This window comes from Nuphar pumila, chromosome 8, assembly GCF_984573655.1.
Source record: "Nuphar pumila chromosome 8, dmNupPumi1.hap1.1, whole genome shotgun sequence".
Lineage (NCBI taxonomy): Eukaryota > Viridiplantae > Streptophyta > Magnoliopsida > Nymphaeales > Nymphaeaceae > Nuphar > Nuphar pumila.
This window is the reverse complement of record NC_143256.1, coordinates 78,130,083-78,154,154: the sequence shown is the minus strand read 5'-3', so window position 1 is coordinate 78,154,154 and position 24,072 is coordinate 78,130,083. Positions and strand designations below refer to the sequence as shown.

Below are 24,072 nucleotides of genomic sequence, written 5' to 3'. Positions count from 1 at the left end.
TGGATTCTATGCATGCAGAATGAAGGATCAATCCTCTTCAGATCAGCAACTCCCCAGCCAATCACTGCCTTGTGCTCTCGAAGAATAGTCAGCAGTCTCTGTTCCTGCTCCTCGGTGAGCAAGGATGAGATGATCACAGGCAGAGTCTCATCATCTCCGAGATAAGCATACTTGAGTGAATCCGGTAAGGGTTTCAACTCGAGTTTCGGAGGTGACTCGATCGAAGACTTAGCGGGGGTCTCCGCAAGTGGTGGAAGAGGCTCCCTGACAGCTCCTCAAGGTGGTCTCTCTGACGACACTCTAGACACATCTACACTATCTACACTACTATTCTTCTCTATATGGTACAGATCTAAAGAATCCTCAGTAATGTACAACTCGGGCTGCTCCTCCACTAACTCATGTGCAATGTCTACATGAAAGCAGTCCATGTCTCTCACTGGTCCCATCGCGGCATTGAAAATATTCAGCTTTACCTTCCTATTGCCGAATGAGAGATCCATGGCTCCGGTCCTATAGTTGATGCACGCATTGGCAGTCGCCAAGAATGGTCTGCCTAAAATAATCGGAGTCTGGTGCTGGCTATCTACTCCTTCCATATCAAGAATAATGAAATCGACTGGAAAATAAAAGTCATCCACCTTAACTAGCACATCCTCCAAGACACCTCTCGGTACCTTGACAGAACGATCTGCCAGTTGAAGCGTAATCAGAGTCGATCTCATCTCTCCTAGCCCAAAAGAATCAAAGAAATATCCAGGCAGAATGTTCACACTTGCTTCAAGATCGAGCAATGCGCGTTCTATCCGGATGTTCCCTATAGTACAAGCAATGATCGGGGCTCCAGGGTCCTTGAGCTTTGGTGGTGTCTGATGCTGAAGTACTGAACTCACCTGCTCAGTCAGGTGGACCCTCTTAGGAACTCTCTCTCTAGATTTACGCTTCTGCGTACATAGCTCCTTCAGGAATTTGGTATATGCCGGCACCTGCTGAATCGCATCAAGTAAAGGTAGGTTGATCTGCACATGCTTGAATATATCAAGCATGTCCTGGATCTTCGCACCTTGCTTCCCTCTATATCCAGGAGACTCTAATGCTTTGGGATAGGGTGGTGGGGGAATATACTCTGCTGGCTCCTCCTCTTTGTGAGAAGGCTCACTCCTATCCTTCTTCTTCTCTGAGGATGAAGATGATGATGATGGTGAAGATGATGATGGGGATGGGGATGGGGATGGGGATGATGGCTGAGCCGACGTAGGTGAAACAATGGTCTCTGGCTCCTCTATCCTCTCTCTACTCTCTCACTCTCTGCTCTCGACATGATACTAACGTCCACTCCTCAAGGCCATAACTGATTTGACCTGCTGTTGTGTCTCAGTATGGAATAGGCCTCAAGTCATCTGGTCCTTACCCTTCGGGTTCATGACAGCCTGAATCGGCAATGTACCCTCGGGTCTCCTACTAATAGCCTCAGCTAACTGTCCCATTTGCGATTCTAACTTCGCAATGGACTGCGTATGCGAGCTCAAAATCTGGCTACACTTCTCGAAGGCGTTCTGATTAGAGGTTTTCACCTCTTGGAATGCCTGGAGAAGTCTCCTCAAAAGATGTCTGCGGGGCAGACTCTTGCTGAATCGGGGGAGTGACAGAAGAAGAAGAAGACTGAGAACAGTTCGGTCTTTGAAATGACTGAGTAAAAGATGGCTGCCGAACTGGCTGAGAGGGTGTAGGCATCTGTGTGGAAGATTGTGGATTCTTCCATGAAAAATTGGGATGGTTACGCCAACCCGGATTATATGTCGATGAAAATGGGTTATTCGGCGGTCTGACGTAACCCTGAGCTGCCTGAACTTGTTCTTGAACAAATTCAGGGTACTGAGCTGCCGAAGGGCACTCAGTGATCTCGTGTGCCGGACTGGCACAAAGAGTACACACCTGCTGTGTAGTGGATGGTCCTGAGAGAAGCTGGTCCAACTTCTGAGCAATCATGTCTACCTTGCACTGTAGTGCAGTAGATGGACCAATCTCAAGAACACCAGCTTTCTTCTAAATGTTGGGTGTGGCTCTATCCGAATGAGAGCTCGAATCATGGTGGAGTGAATTCTCGGCCAATGTATCAAATAGCCTCCATGCTTCATCCTCGCTCTTCGGCATGAATGTCCCTCCACATGAAGAGTCGATCATCTGACGATTCTTGTCAGACAATCCATCATAGAAGCTCTACACCAGTTGCCATTTCGGCAACTGATGATGGGGACATTTCCTGAGGAGATCCTTCATTCTCTCCCAGGTCTCATGAAAGCGCTCACCATCTAGCTCTGAAAAGCTAGTGATGGCTCTACGATATTGGTTCGTACGACCAATGGGAAAATATTTTCGAAGAAACTCCTATTGCAATTGATCCCCTGACTCTATTTCTACAGAATCTAAGGATTTTAGCCAATACTTGGCTTTGTCCTTCAATGAAAAGGGGAATAAAGTCAACCTCAAAGCATCATCATCGAAATTCTGTATCTTGACTGTAGAACAAATTTCGAGAAATTCATCTAAATGTCGGTAGGGATCCTCGTGACTAAGGCCATAAAAGGATGGAAGCATCTGAATAATGCTGGCCTTAATCTCGTAATGAGGCGCTCCTACATCGGGTCTCCGAATGCAGGATGCCTGAACATAGTCTGTGGGAATGAAGTATTCCCGCAGAGGGCGTGAAAGAACTGGGGGTGGAGGTGGAGGATCCATGTCAGCCCTTGTTGCCGAACTTCGATGAGAATGTAAAATTCTCTCTGGGTTGTCAACAAATGGGTGTAATGGGGTTCCTAGACCTCGTCGCCCCTGCATACACTGGTACTAAGACCAGATGTAAGCAAACGACCTAAATCTAAAAAAATAAATAAATAAATAAGCTAACACAGGTACTAAAATGTAAATAACACAAAATAAACAACTACTAAACAAATATGCTAAACTAATTATGTCAGAATGGTCTAACTAAGTAAATGAAATAACAATTTAAACTACTCTAAAGTACTGAAAAGATAAATACAGGAAATCACAAACTAAGTTTTTCTAAAACCCACCTGTCTAATCGCTCCTTGCAGAATGAATTTCAAGTGAATCCTAGAAAGAACAGAACGTGAATCCTATATTTACTAACTATGTTAATCCTATATTCACTTACTACTCCTACTAACTAAAAATAAAACAACTAATTAACTAACTAAAACAAATTAATAAATCAAACTCTAAGAAATAAAGTAATTAATTCGCCGTTCCCCGGCAACGGCGCCAAAATTTGGTTGAACTTTTGAAATGATATATTTAAAACAAGTATTTGCAATAAAACTTTGGAAAATCGTCAACCAAAAATATAAAAAACCGACTTTCCACAAAGTGGTAAGTACGGGTCGAATCCTCAGGGAACAGAAATTAATCAAGATATTTCTAGAGAATTTGATTTATTAATGACAAATGTCAGTCTACAATCATAAAACTAATACAAATACACTTAATCACTAAAATGAAAATAAACAAGCAACTACTTCTTTTGCTCCACACCGAGGGTATTTCCGTCTTTTCGCCAATTAGAGAATCCTCACACTTGGATAATAACCCTGGAAACTAATTTGCTTTCAACCTTTTGGAAGATCCGACGACCGGGGGGATTAAGAAGAGCAGACCGTGGCTGGAGAAGGACGTCCTACACAGTTCGAGAATGCTGGACTTCACCAAAAAACGACACCTTTGCAGCTGTTACACGTTGGAGATCCACCGACGATGGAATGTGAGCCGATTCTCGATCGGAGGGTGTAGAAAGCTGGATGGAGGTAGGGCCGGCTCACCTTGGTGGTGTGTTTCGCACTCCCGCACAAGGTTAATGGTCTCCACCTCTGCTACACCTGCAAAAATACAGAAAAATGGTGAAACTACAGCAAGGAGAAAGAAAGAAATGGAAAGGAACAAAAGAGGGATCGAAAATATGCTTGAAAATCAAGCATAGATCGGTCTTCAATGGCCAAAACGTGGGGGAAGATGGAGAGAAAGGAGTTGCTGGAGTAGATTCACTGCAAGGGGCGTCCAAACACAGCCAAAGACGCCTAGGGTTCTTTAAAAAAAACTATTTATAGTTTTGACATTTTTCAGAAAGAAGGTTAAAAAAATAAAATTTGCTAGGCGCCTCTTTATGGGGGGTTTTCAGAAAAACTTTTTGAAATGGATATGGATAGGCGTGTGGGTTGGGTTTTGGACTTTCTAAGAGTTGATCCAAGGTCCAATTAACCTAATTGGGTCGGATATGGATCCGATCCACCTCGAAATTCATGCCCAAACACTGAAATAGCCATAACTCTCTCATTTTAACTCCGATTTTTCTGAAATTCGAACCATAACCCCTTACTATCAAAACACATCTAAACATGGGTTTAAAACCTTAAACTTGATACAAAATGCATGAAAAACTTGTTTACATGATGTGCATTTCATGCATCATCACACCCATTCTGATCAACGTTGTTCACATCACTGCCCATCCATAACACATACACACAACACCTGCTACTTCCACCACTCTCATCTCTAGCCACCTTTCATCCATCGCATGGTTACCATGTCTTCAACCCACTGTTTCACCTCACCTTAGCATCCATTTGCTTCCCCAACTTGCACCACCCCACCATCCTTCGCTTATCACCATATTTACCCACAGGCACCTCACACCAAACCCACCTGCAAATGGCACTATTCACCCTCCATTTTCCACACTTGCATTATATGCATACAACATTTCTTTCTCACTGCATAGCAGTCACCTGTAAGTGTATAGCATACCATCACTATCCTTAGCTGCATTCATTACCTTATTGCCCACTCTCACCTTTACATTTGCTGCTACAGGCGCAACCCACTTGCCTGTGTCAAAGCATCCACCAATCCCTGCATCTTCCATATTGCCACTCCACTGTAGCATGTACACAACACCCCTGTGCACACCCCACCATTTTCTACCTCCACTACCATCAACACACACCCTCCTTCACCTACAGTGGCACCTCATGTGTGCTGTCTTTACAGCAATACTATGACCATCCATCTGTGAAATGAGTTTAGCGTGTTGTGTGAAAAACACTTGAGCTGGAATCATTTCTACTTATTACTCAAGGTACCAATCTTATAACTTAATACCTAGTGACTCAAAACCATGTTGCTACATACTATGATTAGGTGTAAGCCATTTTTCTCATTTTATCTACTGTTGAAGGTTTATATCTTGTGAGATATTTTTTTCATATTAGTAGATCTTTAGCAGGCATAACATTGCATTAGCATGTTCATTTTACATATAGATGTTAATAATAATTACAATAGACAGCCCATGCACCTTCCCACTTTCTTATTATCCCATGTGTGTACAACATTCCCTTTTGAAGTCTGATGCAACTACGTTACCTGTTAACACTCAATGACACTTATCACCTGCTGTCCTCTCATCCTTCACATCACTACACCATTTTGCACATTCTCTGTTCATCAATGGCATCTTCATCACAAGCACATCCACCTTGTAACCATCTGCAGCCACTGTTATAACAAAAACCCGGGTGATCCCTGTTACCTATCCACCATATCCAGCCCTCTACTTCACGGCACCCAGCATGCATTCACAAATGCAACCATGGTACCATTGCTGCCTAGAATTAGCAAACATTCCATTTGCAGTAGCATAACCCCCTATTTCTAGCCATGACGCCTTCCAGTAGCACGTGCGCTTGCCACCTGCATCTATGCACTTACCCATTGTATTCACCTTAACCATATCCTGCAACATCCTTATTACCATCAACATATCTTTTACTTTACTGCAACTCTCATATGCTCTCATAATACATCATTTATCACCATTTCACCATCCCCAATATCAAGCTCACACTAGGCTTCTTCACATGGGACTGTTCAGATCTCTCACTTCATCAACCAAACCCAATGTGTTGTAGTCTCTTTTCCTCCACATCAGCCCCAAGAAGGCTAGAGCTTCTCTCATTTCATAATATATCTCCATCATCTCTAGGCAAGCATGCATATGCACCTTTCTATAAGTTTTCACATAATCCATAGGTATCACATGTACATTTTCCCATTAGTTTAGGCATGATATTTAGATATTCTGTATACATCCTTCATTTAGAGTAAACATAAGCATTTGCATTGAAAATATAATGTCTTTCATTTCTTCCACCTTGTACTAACCCAGTGTTGCAGGAAATACATGGAAAATTGCTATTTTCTTTCATAGAATTAGAGACTTGTAATTTTAAAATTCAATTTTAGAATTGTAATAGCTAAATATAATGAGAATTTTACCTTTCCAGCATTAGAATAAAATGTATGAGCATAAAATTGCTTATTTTATATCATTTTTCTCTTTTATTTCAAAAATTCATGAATGGAAACACGAATGGCATGTACACCATTCTAATAAGAGGTAATTAATCTTAAGCAAATGATTCACATTGATGGCCATAGTCAAAATGTGGACAATGCTTAGGATTTTTATCTTTTATGGAATAACATTGGATCCACACTAGATCTCTGTTAAAAAATCATCATATTTTCTAACTTTTTCTTCCTTTATCAGAGTTTAACTTGAAATTAACTTAAAATATATATCAATGGCCATAGTTAGGATATATTGAGAGTTAAATTCACTTGAAACTCTATAAATGCACCAAAATGTGTTTTATTCTTCATCTGAATTTAAATACAGATTATTTTATGATCATAGTCAGGAATGTATTATATCTTCAATCTTATTTCAATTCACTTAAAGAATGAAATATACTTTTCAAAAATCTATTTTCAAATTCTTTTAATTCATTCATCATTTAAGATAAAATTGCATCATTCTTTCAAATTATTTCAAATTTTCTTCAAAAATCAAATGATTTTGAGATAATTTCTCAAATATCTTCCTCATTTCTCGAATCAATCTTCAAAATTCATAAATTCAAATTCATCTTCCTATTCTCAATTCTATTTTATTTCAAAATTCAAACTTCAATTTCAAAGTCCAATTCGACTTTGAAATTTCAAATTCCTTTCTAGATTCAAAATTCAACTTCCAATTCAAATCAATTTTCAAAGTTCGATTCCACTTTGAAATTCCAAGTTCATTTTTTTCAATTTCAAAGTTCAAATCAACTTTGAAATCCCATATTTATCACCTGATTTCAAAAATTCAAGTTTAAAGTCAAGTGTATTCTCTATTCTTCACTTCAAATTCACAAATCCCCAAGTTGTTTCTGAAATTTTCTGAGTTTTGATCTTTAAAATTTAATTTCACTTTGAAGTCAAGAATCAAAATTATAAGGGTTGGCTCTAAAATTGATTTTTCTCTGAATTCAAGATCAACTTTCAAAAATCAAATTCAAATTTCCCAAAATCCAACTCCATTATTTTCATCTAGATTTCTCAAATTCAACCACATTTTCAAATTCTATTTGGATCTCTTAAAATCCAAATCTCATTCCATCTAGGACTCCAGACTTCAAATCCAATTCCGTATTGGATTCCATATTTAAAACCCAATTCCATCTTGGATTCCAGATTTCGGATCCAACTCCATCTTGGATTTCAGATTTCAGATCCAACCCCATCTAGAATTCTAGATTTCAAATCCGATTCCATCTTGGATTCAGATTTTCAAATCTGATCCCGTTTTCTAATTTGGTTTCTAAATTCAATTCCATTTTCAAATCTCATATGGATTTCAACATTTCAATTCCTATTTCCAAAACCATTTTTCAAACCTATTTTCTGAGTCTGAAATTAATTTAATTCCTGTTCTCAGGTTTTGAAATTAAGAATTCATTTTTCAGAATCAATCCATTCAAATTCAAAGTCCATTTTTGACTTTGAAAATTCATTCTTACTTTAGAAATTCTATCTCAGTTTCAAATCTCCCATTCTCTTCACTTCTTCAAATTCAAGATTTATTTTTAAGATCTCTGATTATTCCAAAACTTAGAACTTCAAGTCTCTTTTCAGATCTATCTCAAATTCTAAGTTAGATTCAAAACCTTCAAAAAAATATTTCCTCACCACATTCTCAAATTTATTTCAAAATCACTTGGAAAAATCCCAAAAAATTCTGAATTATTCTTCTCAAACAGCATACATCTTTGCATTTTCACAAGCATGATTCTTTGTGCACTCTAAACTTAGAATAAATTCTTAGACAATATTTAGGCAAAGCAAAAGGCATAAGTTCGATCCGTGGTTCGATTACCCCAGGTAAAGGCATCAGGAATGGTCGAACCTCGTACCGACGAGCGAATCCTGTCTCTCTATCATTTTCCCGCAAATTTTCAAAAATAGAGGCGAGTAATTTCAAAATCTTTTTCAAAATTAAGGTCAAGTGAGACCTTTGTAAAAGAGTTCCTCTCTCTTTCCCTCCTTTTCTCTTCTCTATTCTTTTCTATCTTTTATTTTCCCTTCAAAAAGGGAATAGAGACTAGAAAGGGAAAGGAAAGGAAAAAGAGGAATAAAGAGGAATTTTTTTTGCAATGATCACAATAAACCATCTTGTTATTTTCCTCTGCTGCAAACCGCACTATTCACCTCTTCAACCTCTATTGTACACATCCTATACACAGTCCACCATTTTTTAACAGTATTGTTGCACCCTCACTATTGCATACCACCATTCCAGCTCTTACCTATCTGTTGTGCATTGTTGTAGGTCCTCCCTCCAGCCCAACCCTCATTGATAGGACTCTTCAGCATTTACAACAGTAGGCATTCACTCACACCTTGCTGCAAGTCATATCCCCTTTGCAAATCATATTTACATTTACTACATTCATCTACATCTTTGTTATCACTACATACATCTCTCATTGGGCATAAACTCCTCCATTAGCTCATGCACAACATTTAAACATTACATTTCCACTTAGATGGTGTATATATGTATTCTAATTAACTTAGGGTATCATTCATATAATTTAATATCTATTCTTCATCATTATTTTAGGATGTTACATGTATATTCTGACATTCATTCGACATATCACCTCAAAGTATACTTTGTCGTTTGCATTACATCTCCATTAGTATAGTGTATATGCATGAATATTTCATCAATTGCATATTGGGTTTAAAGTGATATTATATGGATTGATTGCTATATACATCATGTACTAACACTGTTTTGCAGAAAATAGGTAGAAAATGTTATCTCCTTTCTTAGCTTAGGAACTGTAATTTCAATTCCAATTTCAGAATTGTAATAGCCAGATAATAATGAGAAATTTTCATTTCCTGTACTAGATTAGAATGTATGAGCATTTAAATATCATGAATTATGTGTTTCATATCATTTTGCTCTTTTTCTTTCAAAAATTCACGAATGGGAATACGAATGGCATGAGCACCATTCTAATAAAAGGTGATTAAATCCTAAATTGATGATTTGCATTTATGGCCATAGTCAAAATGTGAACAAAACTTAGGGTTTTCATCTTTTATGGAATAACATTAGATCTACATTGGATTTCTTTTCAAAATCATCATATTTTTCTAAATATTTTCTTCCTTTATCAGAGTTTAACTTGAAATTAACTCAAAATATATATCAATGGCCATAGTGAGGATATATTGAGAGTTAATTTCATTTCAAACTCTATAAAGACACCAAAATATATTTTATTCTTCTTCTGAATTTAAATATGATTATTATATAATACATTTTATGAGCATAGTCAGAAATGTATTATATCTTCAATCTTATTTCAATTCACTTAAAGAGTGAAATATGCTTTTCAACATCCAATTTTCAAAATTATTCAATTCATTTATCATTTAGGATAGAATTACATCATTATTTTCAAATTATTTCAAATTTTCTTCAGAAATCCAAGTGATTTTGAGATAAATTCTTAAAATATCTTCTTCATTTCTCAAATCAATCTTCAATCCTTATTTATAAATTCAAATTCATCTTCCTATTCTCAACTCTATCTCATTTTTGAATTCAAAACTTCAATTTCAAAGTCCACTTTGACTTTGAAATTTCGAATTCACTTCTATATTCAAAATTCAATTTCCAATTTAAATCAAATTTCAAAGTTCAATTCAACTTTGAAATTCCAAAATTCATTTTTAGGATTCAATTTCAAATTCGATTCAATATTCGAGATTGAATTTCAAAGTTCAATTTAAAACTTTGAAATTTCCAGATTCATCTCCTGATTTCAAAATTCAAGTTTAAAATCAAGTTTTTATTCAAAATCTCTAAAGTTCTATCTAAAGATTGAGTCTTGATTCTTAATTCAATTCATTTATCCAAAATCAAAGTTTTGAGATTGATTCTGAATTTCAAAATTTGATTTTCCTAAATTCAAGCACTTTTAAATTCAATCAGGATTTCTCAAATACAACTCCATATTTTTGAATTCCACTTGGATTTCTCAATCCACTTCCAAAATCAAATTCAATCTGGATTCCCAAATCTAAATCCATCTTCAAGATCTATTTGGATTTTCAAAATCCAATTCCATCTTAGATTCTAGATTTAGAACCCAATTCTACCTTGGATTTAGATTTTCAAATCCAATCTCATATTGGATTCCAGATTGCAAGATCCATTTCCATCTTGGATTCCAGATTTCGGATCCAATTCCATCTAGGATTCCAAATTTCAAAACCAATTTCATCTAGGATTCCAGATTTTAAATCCCATTCCATCTAGGACTCTAGACTTCAGATCCAATTCCATATTGGATTCCAGATTTAAAGCCCAATTCCATCTTGGATTCCAGATTTTGGATCCAACCCCATCTAGGATTCCAGATTTCAAATCCAATTCCATCTAGGATTCCAGATTTCAAATCCGATTCCATCCTGGATTCAGATTTTCAAATGCAATCCCATTTTCAATTCCTATTTCCAATACCATTTTTTCAACCCTATTTTCTGAGTCTGAAATCAATTCAATTCCTGTTTCAGGTTCTGAAATTAAGAATTTTTTTTTTAGAATCGATCCATTCAAATTCAAAGTCCATTTTGACTTTGAAAACTCATTCTTACTTCAGAAAGTCTATCTCAGTTTCAAATCTCCCCTTCTCTTCACTTCTTCAAATTCAAGATTTATTTTTTTAAGATCTCTAATTATTCCAAAACTTAGAACTTCAAGTCTCTTTTTAGCTCTATCTCAAGTTCTAAGTTAGATTCAAAATCTTCAAAAACCATTTCCTCACCATATTCTCAAGTTTATTTCAAAATTACTTGGAAAAATCAAAGTTCTAAAATTATTCTCCTTAAAAGCATACATCTCTGTATTTGTATTACACAAGCATGATTCTTTGTGCATTTTAGACTTAGAATAAATTCTTAGACAATATTTAGGCAAAGTAAAAGGCATAAATTCAATCCTTGGTTCAATTATCCCTATTAAAGGCGCCAAGAATGGTTGAACCTGGTACCAACGAGCTAATCCCGTCTCTCTATATTTTCCTGCAAATTTTCAAAACGGAGGCGAGTAAATTTTCAAAATGTTTTCAAAATTAAGGTCAAGTGAAACCTTTGCAAAAGAGTTACTCTCTCTTCTTTCTTTTCTTTTCCCTCTTCTTTTTCATCTTTTATTTTCCCCTTCAAAAAGGAAAATAGAGGTTAGAAAGGGAAAGAGTAGGGAAAAAGGAACAAGAAGAAAAATTTTGCAATAATCACAGAAGTCGCAACCGTGATGGGACTTGTCTTTGTCCGATCGAATTGATGCCTTTGCTTTGCTTTGCTTTGATATTGTCTAAGTCTTTATTCTTCAAATGTCAGCTTTATTTCCATGCAAACCTTAGGAGCCTAGACTCGGTCCTAGCTGACATAATGCATATAGGATCTAAGTATGGTTTGGTAGGACCATATTGAGGAGATCTATTAATGCTCACTTAGACTTAGGTCTGAAATATAACTCTCCTCAATTCTAGGGATTGAATGCAAACAATGTATGCAAGTGTATGCTTCTCTTCATTTAAATTCTATCTCTTTAGGACTTGCATTAGAAACATATGGTTTTATTGCATGTTGAACATGTTTTCAAAAACATCCCTACCAATATTGTCCCGGTCTTCACGTTGCTGGTTGTCTCACTGAACCATAGTTTAGGAGAGAGCCTCACAACTGGACCACTTATTTGGGTTAACGCCCCCCTACCATGTACTTAAGAGCCATAGTCCGAAGTATATCGGTAGGTGCTCAAGGATGTTGGGAAGCTATTACCTTAGAACTGAAGAAATTTCTATGCCACGTACTTCGAGCTTCGGCTTGAGTATATTGGTGTATCTTGATCAAAATCAGATGGTCTAAATCTTAGAGTTAGGATTAAGGTCTTACAAGCCATTTCAAATATTGCATTTAGAGTCAGCTTTTAGGGAGTGTTGTTTGTGCATCATTGTTTGTACAACTGTGATTATGTGATGTTTATTTACTTGTATTTTCCTACATATTAACTTTTCTAAAAACCCTGGGTATATTATTCAAAATTTCCTATTTGTTTTCAAAACCCAGGTATATTTTTCTTTTCTTCTTCTGATTTCTTTAAATTCTTTTTTTGATCTTGCCTGCAATTTTTCAAATATTCAAATCTTACCATCTATTTTTTTTTTCAAATTTCCTCGTCTTCTATTATATCTCCTAATTCTATTCAAAAAAATTCTCTTGTCTGTCTTTTCACATAAAATATCTTTTCGTTAAGAGATAGCCTTTTCAAAATAGCATTTTCCTTCATGTTCTAGTTGTTTTTTCTCACAGAGGAATAACACAATTGTTGCAAATTTTATGATGAGAGAAAAGGAAGAAGAGAGAGGAGCTCTTTTGCGAAGGTCTCATCTGACGAAAATTTTGAAAATATTTTTTTTAATTACTCGCCTCCGTTTTGAAAATTTGTGAGAAAAATGGAGAGACGCGGTTCACTCATCGGTACGAGGTTCGACCGTTCCTGGCGCCTTTACCAGGGGTAATCGAACCAAGTATCGAATTTATGCCTTTTGCTTCGCTAAAATATCACCTAAGAATTTATTCTAAGTCTAAATGCATAAAGAATCATGCTTGTGCAATGCAAATGCAGAAACATATGCTTTTGAGAAAGTATTTTGGAAATTTGGGATTTTTCAAGTGATTCTGAGATGATTTGGATAATAGAGTGGAGAAATGGTTTTTTTGAAAGTTGAATCTAAAAAAGATATTTGAAGTTCTAAGTCTTGGAATAATCAGAGTTGGGAAAATAAATCTTGAATTTTTAAAAGCATGAAGAGAAAGGGAATTTAGAATTAAAATTTTTGAGATAGGAACGAATTTTCAAAGTCATAATGGACTTTGAATTTGGATTGATTTTCAAGAATCAATTTTGAATTCACGACCTAAAATAGGAATTGATTTTGAATTCAGATTTTTGAGAAATAGATTTGAAATTATAAATGAGAATTGGAAATGGGACTAGATTTAAAATCTAGAATGGATTTTTGACCTGAAATCTGGAATGGATTTTGATTTTAAATCTGGCATCCATCTTGATTTAAAATCTGGCATCCAAGATGGAACTGAATCTGGGATCCTAAATGGAATTTGGATCCGAAGTCTGGAATCCAAAAATGGAGTTGAATCCGAAATCTAGAATCCTAAATGGAATTGGATCCGAAGTCTGGAATCCAAAATGGAGTTGGATTCGAAATCTAGAATCTTAAATGGAATTTGGATTTGGAAATTTGAATCCTAAATGGAATTGGATCCGAAGACTAGAATCCAAAATGGAGTTGGATCTGAAATCTTGAATCCAGGATGGAATTGGATTTTGAAATCTGAATCAAAGTAGAACTGGATTCTAAATCTAGAATCCAAGATGGAATTGGATTTTGAAAAATCCAAATGAGATTTGTTGATGGATCTGGATTTTGAAAATCCAAATTTTGAAAAACTTAGAAAAAATCGAATTTTGAAATTGAGAATCAATCTCAAAACCTTGATTTTGAATCAAGAATCAAGACTCAATCTTTAGATAGCACTTTGAAGATAAAGAATAAGCTTGATTTTGAAGTTGGAATTTGAAGTGAGAAGATGAGTAAGGAATTTCAAAGTTAAAATTAAACTTTGAAATTTAATTTGAAATGTTAAATTGAATTTGAATTTGAATTTGAATCCTGAGAATGAATTTGGAATTCCAAAGTTGAATTGAACTTTTGAAATCTTGACTTGGAAATTGAATTTTAGAATACAGGAATGAATTTGAAATCTCAAAGTCAAATTGGACTTTGAAACTGAAATTTGAATTTTTGAAATAGAGAAATGAATTGAAATAAGATTTGAAAGATTGATTTGAGAAGTTAAGAAGATATTTGAAGAATTATTTCAAAAATCACTTGGATTTTGAAAAAGAATTTTGAAAACATGATGTAATTCTATCCTAAATGATGAATGAAAAAGAATTTGCAATTGAGTTTTGAAAAGAATATTTCATTCTTTAAATGAATTGAAATAAGATTAAAGATATAATACATTCCTAACTATGGTCATTGAATGCATTATATAATAATCTATATTTAAATTCAGGTGAAGAATAAAACATATTTTGGTGCTTTTATAGAGTTTAAAATGAAATTAACTCTCAATATATCTTGACTATGGCCATTGATATATATCTTGAGTTAATTTTAAATTAAACTCTGATAAAAAAAAATATTTAAAAATATGATGATTTTGAAAGGAGATCCAGTGTGGATCCAATGCCATCCCATAAAAGATGAAAATCATAAGTTTTGTTCACACCCTGACTATGGCCATTGATGCAAATTATCAACTTAGGATTTAATCAGCTTTTATTAGAATGGTGCACGTGTCATTCGTGTTCCCATTTGTGACTTCTTAAAATAAAAGAGGAAAATATCATGAAACAAGCAATCTAGGATATTTACAATGCTCATTCATTCTATCTAAAAGCTGGGATTGATATCTAACTATTACAATATTGGAATTTGAATTTTTGAAGTTCCAAAAACCCTAATCTATGAAGGAATTTAATGTATTATATCTTTCCTGCAAAACAGAGTTAGTATAAGGCAAAACCCAATATAAAAAAGAGGAGACTAAGGGGATGTATTGAATTAGAATGCACACGATGATGGGAAAATGCATATGCGAAGTGTTATGCCGATGAGGAAGCATACATTGGGATGCATTTATGGTATGCTAAGTAAAAGGAAGACGGGGAAGTTAAAATACACATGAGATGCATTGAGCTGATGAGAGAATGCATGTTACAAAGTGTATGAGATGCCTAAATGATGTCATGAGATATACATATGGAATGATGACTGAATCATATTTATAAAGATGCTAATGAAAGTGCCTTGTCAAATTAAAACAGGTTGGATGATATGACTAGTTTGTAATGGAGGTAATCCATATTGCAAAGCACAGTTATGTAATCCTTAATCAACCCAAAGGGAAACTATGTTGAGATTAAAGGAATTAAATCAATAAATTGAAACTAATGGGGGAGCTACCTCAACTGATTCCATGCAGGTAAGTATTACAAAAGGTATATGTTGATGGGTGATTTCAGGTAGAGGAGCTGTTATAAGAACTGATGGCTATGAAAGAATGACTAACAAGTGAATGCTGGGCAACATAGGTGTTGTAGGGTTTGGTGGTTGGCAGCTGGTAGTTGCAGGAAGATGGGTGTGATAAGATGGTGGTAAGGGCTGGAGTGGTTACTATAAATAGGGCTACAACAGTGTGGTCCTAATGGGTCTGGAAGGAGGTTTTCCCACTCTTTTCCCTAGCAATATTACCCAAAGTGGAATGATGATATGAATGTATGAAATGGGGTTACAGGGGTTCTCCTTCTCAACAATGAAATGATGGACTGTTAGCAGTGTTATTTCATGAATAAACCAACTCTTCTTTGGCTCCGATCAGTACCCACTGTGGTTCTCAGGGACGGTTAGGATCTAGATTCCCCTATACGTGTAGGCCTGTCAGCACTATCTATTAATAACCTGAGACCTAGCAAAAGAAAAATCCTTTACTTTCCTAAATTTCATTTGTTTCACGATGCAATCAATGACTTTCGCACTGTCTCTATACTCCCTTTTTTTCTTATGGATATGCGACAGTTAGCCTAGAAAGAAAAGAAAAGGAATACACAGTATATCAAAGTGCAAGACTACAAAAGAATGTAAAGGCAAGCATGTACAATAGGAAAAAAATTCATAAGATGATTGATAGGTATGAAACTGAAAGAGGAAATACTTCCTGAACAATGTGTAAAATCAATAAATCTATGTTACAGTATACTAAATCAAACAGAATGAGATTGCCTATATGGAAAGATAACACTGTCATTGCAATCCTCAGAGTTTGGATCACTAACCTTGAGCTTTGCAGCACTGAGAGATTCTAGACGAAACTTAGCTAAGCCCAGCTGCTGAACAAAATTTACTCTTAGCTACCATCCAGATCCACCTACCACAAGAGCTATCAGATTTTTGAATAATCGAAATCTAAGTTTGCCTTCTTCTGTCAGACTCTTTTGCAAAGATGTCCTGCCAGCGAGAAGAGATTAATTATAAACAATATGATCAAAGTCGATGCAGAGGCCTGTCTGAATATAGTTGTTGTAGTATTGAATACACTGTCCAGGGATCGATTATTCGCAAGGAGCCTTGAGTTGAACATTAACATCTGCCATTTTAGAATGTTTCAACTGGCAATGAATCAATTCTTGATATATAATAGTCCAAAGTAGAAACTAGCCATTGCAAAGTCTCAGTTGGGGCATCGATGTTTGATTTGAGCAGATTTTTTTATTTCAGACATCCAGAACAACCATTTCAAGCGCCTCATCTGTAATAAAGGTTGTAAGTGAACAAACACCTGATAGAAATGCCCGCAACAAGAAAACATTTCATAGACGTCTGCAACTTCATTCTAGAATCGTGTCCTGGGAGGCCTGCTTATGTCTAGATCCAACTTGACATTTTGCATATTGTCGATATCACCTTATAAGAACAAGGTTGAACTCTTCATAGCTCACCATCTGGGTGGTCTCGAGTGAGAACGGATGGAAGTGGGGGTGTATAAGGTGGAATGAAGATAGCATGAGTAGAAAATATGCCTCGACATCCTATCTTGTGGGCAAGATAATTTAAAACAGACTCCCTTCAGAACATCAATATTTAAAAAAAAAAACAAGGAAAGAGAAGTGTCAGTAATACTGATATGAAGCAAACTTTGGAGAACTAAATCAACACAAAATCATTAAGCAGTGATAGGTAAAGAAAGTCAGAATTTACACTTACGCAATCACCTGACCATCTGAAGTTGATGTTCCTCGACCAAGTTCATCTAATGCTACTAAAGAATTACGAGTGGCAGATAACAACATAGTGGCAGTCTCAAACAGTTCTGTAAGAAATGTACTTTGGCCTGCAACAATGTGATCCTTAGAACCCATTTGAACAAAAATTCGATTAATAGGTGACAACTGAAAGTGTTCTCTAGGAACATGTGCTCCACTCTGTGCCAGAATCATAACCAGACAAATCTGGCGAAGGAAAGTTGATTTACCCCTATCTGTGTCAGTTCCAAACCATACATTTTAACGATTAGCTGAAAGTTCAAAGCAACCATTTGCTTATACAGACAATCCCATCCTCATTGGTAGAGGCAAGACACAAAATGCATAACCATCCATTGGTGGCCACTGAAGTTGGCCAAGAAAAGACGTCATTAGTTTCTCCTTCAGTATCCTGACTATCTTGCAACTTCTCTTCATCACACGAATTCAGATGTGCAGCAATACTTACCCATGGAATGAATTTATGAGGTCTATATTCCGAAGATACAGACCACCTAAACATTTGCTTCGCAGAAATGCAATTTGTCACCAACAGAAGTGTGCTTTATTAGCAAAATCTCCTCACAGTTCTAAGGCCAATCTCCATCAGTGATTTCAGGCAATTTTTCATGGAACTGAACTTTATCCAGTAGATTCAATTGATTTTCATAAAATCGAGCAATGAATCAGAGGAATGGGCTTCACTTCTGGACTGCCGGATGTACACTCCATAAGGGATACCATAAAATAATAAATGGGACATAATTACAGGTGAAGAAGGATTGCTACAGGGTAGACTCAATCTGATACTGGATTAGATTGGGTGCTATCCTGAGGGTGATTTCTAGCTTTGTATAGACAATGCTGCGTACGCTAGGTTAATGATGAAAAGGGGAGTTGAAAATCAACATACCATGACAGATGACCAATACAAACTAATCATGAAAATAAAAATGTACAAGAAATAATAATGATAAGCAAAATTAACAACAAATCGAAAGAGGTAATGAACTAACAATTCAAAGGAACGAAAAGCACATATTCATATTACAACAAGACATAGCTGTATGTTATAATGCAAATTCAGGGGGAATTACAACGTTAGCTCAATTCAAATGTAATAGCCAAATAGAAACATGAAATCGAATTCCCCAAAACAAAGACAATAACATACGGAGGAAATCAAAAGTTCACAGAAAAGTAAAAAAAAGTGAAAGCAGAAATCGGGAATCAACAGAAAAATGGAATAAGGATTTAGGTGAACTATGTAAGCCTACTGAATCTGATAGTACAAACATGATAAACCAAATAACTTACAAAATAAAGGAAGATGTTGGAACGTATTCGTTCCTCCTTGATGCTGCATGTTTACGTAAATCAACACTTGCTATATGCAAGATCAATATTATGTAGATGCATTAATGGGGCAAGAACAGAAGAGTTTAAAGGAAATCAAGACAATAGAGGAAATTAACACATATCAGAGCTATGAAGCTAAAGAAATCGTCAAAAAAATAATAATAACATAAAAGAAAATGTGGGAAATGTGGTCATTCCCTTGCTATCACACATTTGTAAATCGGTTTTGCCATAGGCAAATTGATATTACTGGGTGATTTAAATAAAAAAAAGGAAAATAAGTTGAAGGAGAGAGGGTGGATGGCATTTACCGTGACCTTATGCTTTAAGCTCAGCTTCGGCTACCGCGGTTGGAATGGAAGTTTCTTCGATCGATCAATCAGAAAGAAATGGGAAGATCAAAACAAAGGATGAGTGGCTTGATCGATTGAGGATGGCGATGAATATTGAGAATCAGATCGGATGAGATGAAATGATATTACACGCGATTTTCATCCTTTGAAAAAGGGGAAGCCACCATTGCTGAGTTGATATTCATGGCTTTGCAGGGATGTAAACACCCCAAATTTTCAATCACCTCCCTGACACTTCCACCAATTATCACATTTTGGTTCACCGAGACCACTAAAGGGCAAAACGGTCATTTTTTGAGATTGAACCTTGCAGAAAGTCCAAAATTTCATTCTCAAGTCTCAAAATTTCTCTATTCAGGCTCAGAAATATCTTCAAACTGCAAATCTCCGAAATCCCATTCTTGACAAGAAGCTAGAATTCCCAATTCTTGATTCAGAGTGACATTTCAGGAAACATGTCTCTGCATATCATTGTATAAGCATTTCATATCACTTCACTGCACAGCATGTCATTTCGAGGTCCAGAACTCTCGATTTCAAAACCCTCAATCCAGATTCGAGTTTTAACCCTTTTCAAAATTGATTTCAAAACCCTGGGTATTCAAAATTGCCAATTCTTCCCATTTTACCCCCAGGACTCTGAATTACAAATTTTTTCTCAGGAAAACGATCTGGATGGTTTTGATATTGATTTTTTTTTTAAATTTCGTCAGTTGGAAATAAGGGGATGCAACTTTAAATTTAGAAGACTTTATTTCAAAATTTTGCAAAAAGGCTCTAAATTTCTTTATAAAAATCTGTATTTTGCCCTGAAGGACCATTTTTCTTCCAAATTTTTGAAATCAAGCCCAATCTTACTTCGTATCTCCTAAACTAACCTACTATTATCCCAAAAAGAATTCATTTTGCTCTAAAAAATTGACGTGGGACCTGCCTTGAAGCGGTGTCACACTCAAATTCTCAAGTATTTCTCTTATTTTCAAAACAGTGCCCACCCTGAGGTGGCACCAATTTATAAAACTCTTTCTTTTAATTTAATTTTCAATTTTAGTTATTTTAATAAAATAATTAGTGGGCCCACACATAGGTGGCGCCTCACTAAAGCTCCTTGCCAAGAAAAACAAAAAAAATCTTTTTATTTTCAAAAGGTTTCAAATCCGGTTGAGGTGGCACCACCTTAAAAAAAGAAAAAAAAAGGAAAAACAAAATCCGTTTTTTTTTACTCATTTTTTTTACTTTATTTTTTTACTTTTCAGCTCCAAAAAGGAGCCACCGTGAAACCCTACCCAAAATCCCATTTTTTTAAGTTTTTCAAAATTCCTCTTGAGAAAAGGAGCTGTCCCCCTCTCCAAACGGCGAGCTTCTCAAAATATTTCAAAAATTTGTTTTAAAAAGCTTATCAAAATCGGTTAAGAAAGAGGGATAAGTCTCGGATTTGGGGAAAAAAGGAAGGGGGACGGTTATTAAAAGAGGACAGGGGCCAACACGAGAAAGGGAGGGGCAATCTGCGATTTTTTTGCTTTGTGCCCGATCTCTCAAATCTCTCTTTTCCCCCCTTTTCCTCTCGGCTAACAGGATGCCGACCCCTGATTGCCTCTCCCCCCATCTCTCAAAACCTCTAATTCTCTTCTTCTTCACCTTTTTTTCGTGGACCCTTTGCGGTTTCCTGCTTCTATCACCCTTCAACGAGAGAGCCAAGAAGGAAGCTGCTCTGCCATGAAGCCTTCCCCCTTTGGGATTTCGTCTCCCCCCATCCAGATTGCAAAGATCCAGCAAGTGCCCTCCTCTTTCCCATCAACCTCTGGAGGTTTGATCCATTTCTGTGAGAAGTGCCCTCCTCAATCTCTGCCGAATCAAGGTGAAGACCCATCTCCTCTTTATATCTACAATTACAGAAATCATGCATTGTATTCATGCTATCATACATCGTAGATCCATTGTGTTTAATGATGTGATCTGTATCTTTGTTTATTTAAATGCACCAGGAACCGACAACACCTCACAATGGTGTTGTCGATTCATTTGAATAACATTGTTTTAATCAAATTATTATTTTCTCTAAGATTTTATCAGGGTTTTTTTTTAGCATCTTAAATATTAGAGAATAAAGTTTTCATTTTCAAGCTCATGGTCTTCATGTTCATGTTCATGTTCATGTCCAGTTACCCTGTATTTGATCATATCATGGTTTGAGAAATCATTTTAAAACAAAAAACAATGGTTTTTATCAATGTTTTCGTCAATATCAATGCAATGAACAGAACTTCATATATTACTGATGGAAGCCCATCCATTTTCGTGTCTCTGTCCTTATTTTCTTATGAGCTTTACTTGATATTAACTCCAATTTTTTTTGCATATCACTGGTCTATATACGTTTATATGATTTTGATAATAGTGTCTGCATATCATTTTATGGGTAAACGATGTCCATATGGATCTATCGTACATCAAACAGTGCCCTTAACTCAGGCACAATATCTTCTATCTGTTCAAATCTTCTTAATTATGTCCAGTTTTCAATGTTTCACCAGTTTTCTGTATTGCGTCTTACTTTACATCTGATTACATTACTTCCATTACATGTTGCTTATGTATTCTAGTGATCCTTCAATAGCCCAAACTGGTTATCACTTGATTGCCATTTGCCTTATATTCACTCTCAATTAATCACAAGTTTTGTAGCTTTTACACCATGCCCTAGGAAGAAATCTCTGTTGTAACAAGAGCTGATATATGTTATCATGGTAAAGCTTCATTTCATGGTAACTGGTTGCTTACTAAATCCTATGTAGATCTACCATACGGGTGTACATCCTATCAGGTAGGATTTGTGTTCATAATGTATTATTGGAATTCCATGGATAGAGTGTCTAATTACATGCATAAAGGACCAGAGCAGTCCCCTGTAAGTTGAATCATTTCATAGCTTCATGGCAGCAAGATGCTGACCCAGGTAATCGACACTAATGAAATATTTGTTTAGTATGCCCATCTGACGTAAATTCAGAATGGTGAAGCACATATATTCCAGAGTTGGCATTGACTCACTGCATCCCCATTTTTATATTACTTTCAACATATGTATTTCATCCTTTTGCACTACCTGTAATTGCATTTCTGCACAACTATCTGTTCTCTTTTTTTTTTTTATACATGAATCTGTCTAGTGGGGCATGCTTTACTGTCACTTCACTGTCACTATGCTGGTATAATTAGTCTCATTTTCATTTTATCAGGTCCTTTTCACATTTATGTATAACATTCCCCCTTTGCATATCTCATGGAAATTTTTACTTTCTTTCCTTTTCTCTCACAGCCGCATCCCTTTTGCATAGCCCCATTATTGCATCTTATGTATCATCTCCTGTATGTATTGTAAATCCAGAAAATAATTTTTACTACGTATCTACCTTGTTGAGGGTATGTACATCAATAATAGTGAGCTCACTGATAGGCGGTTGTGCCTGTAACATGTCAAAGTATACATTGGCTGGTTGTCATTAAAAGGCAATTTTTGATTTACAGGGACGATTCTAGATATATTCAAAAATCTGCATGATGGTTTGGGTTTTTTATAATTTACGAGTGTCAAAGATAACTGATCCTGTGTTGTTAGGCGATGGTATATATGATTTCCCTGATATTGTATCCTTAGAGCTCATTAGTGCTGAAAATGGTTGACTTTGAATTGATGGACGATGGTGCATCTGATGTCCACCTTGCTGTTTGTGAAAAGGTATAGCTGAAGCTTATCCATTGTTGATGGAGGTGTCTACCTGCTGGTGTAAAATGAAGAGGGATGGCCACGTCGGTTGAAGCATTTTTTTTTTTGTTTTGTCTTTTGCCATGTCTCACGCCTACTGATTTTGCATAGTTCATGAATTCTTTCTAAGATGTATTCACAATGCACACCATCTGAAGCTCCACAACCTACCATTATACCAGCTCACATGCCTATTATCCAATAGATTCCCATTTCATGTATACATCGGCATCCTATTGTATATCAGCAAATTTTGCTATAGGTTATTATGTCCCTTAGCATATTGGTATTGATTTTAGTCCTTTACACTCCAGTATGTCATTGTATATGGCTTCTGTATATTACATATGTGATCACTTCACATGTTCTCAATTATAAGGATATGTATATATATTTTCCTGTGTGTTTTCTCTCATGTTTGTATCATCATAGGCCTCTAGAAAGATATAATTTTCATATTTATTTCAATAAAAATATTTTCATTCAGTGCAATTTTAGGTATTTAAGCCAACATATGTATAATCCTTCTTTAGATTTAGCATGACTTCTAGACATTTTCCTATCCATTCCTGACCAATTTTTTATTATTATTTTCACATTTCTACTATAATTCATGTAAAATCACCTGTGTCTTGTCATCAACATAGGACTTTCAACCTCCTCGCTGCATATTGTGTTTCTTGTCTCAAATCTCACTTGCAGGAAAACCCGGAGGATGCTGACTCTTTTAAGTTCCATAATTTTTATTTATTTTGCTTTATGTCAGAGATGTAATAACCCGATTTGGAATAATATTTACTTTTACTACTTAGATTAGGATGCATATCATATAGTTTGATTTTTGTAATGTCCTGACTATGTGGTTCATGCACTGCATTTCAAAATCACTATGGATGTACACGAATGGCACGTGCACCAACTCTTAGGGAGTTGATGAACTCGGTGGAGTCCATATTTACGGCCCTAGTCGGAATATGGACGAGACCCAGATTCAGCATCTTCCTACCAGTCGCACCGAGCCTACACTCTTAGGCTATCTTCCAAAATTCATTGCATATTTTCAATTTTACAAAATATTTTAGAATTAACTAATTAAATTATAAACACATTTACAGCCATAGTCGAAATATGTGATAATTCTACTTAGTTTAATCCTAAAATTGCATATTTTTCTGAAAAGATGTTTTCTCAAAAGGGCATTCATACATTCAAATCAT

At 35.8% G+C, this 24,072-nt stretch overlaps 1 non-coding gene across 1 annotated transcript; it reads left to right on the top strand.

The window, feature by feature from the left end:
• The first annotated feature begins 2,242 nt into the window (after positions 1–2,242).
• Positions 2,243–2,345, top strand: LOC149829988 (small nucleolar RNA R71). Its single transcript, XR_016433953.1, has one exon. It is a non-coding gene; the product is annotated as a small nucleolar RNA R71 (small nucleolar RNA).
• Positions 2,346–24,072: the final 21,727 nt, after the last annotated feature.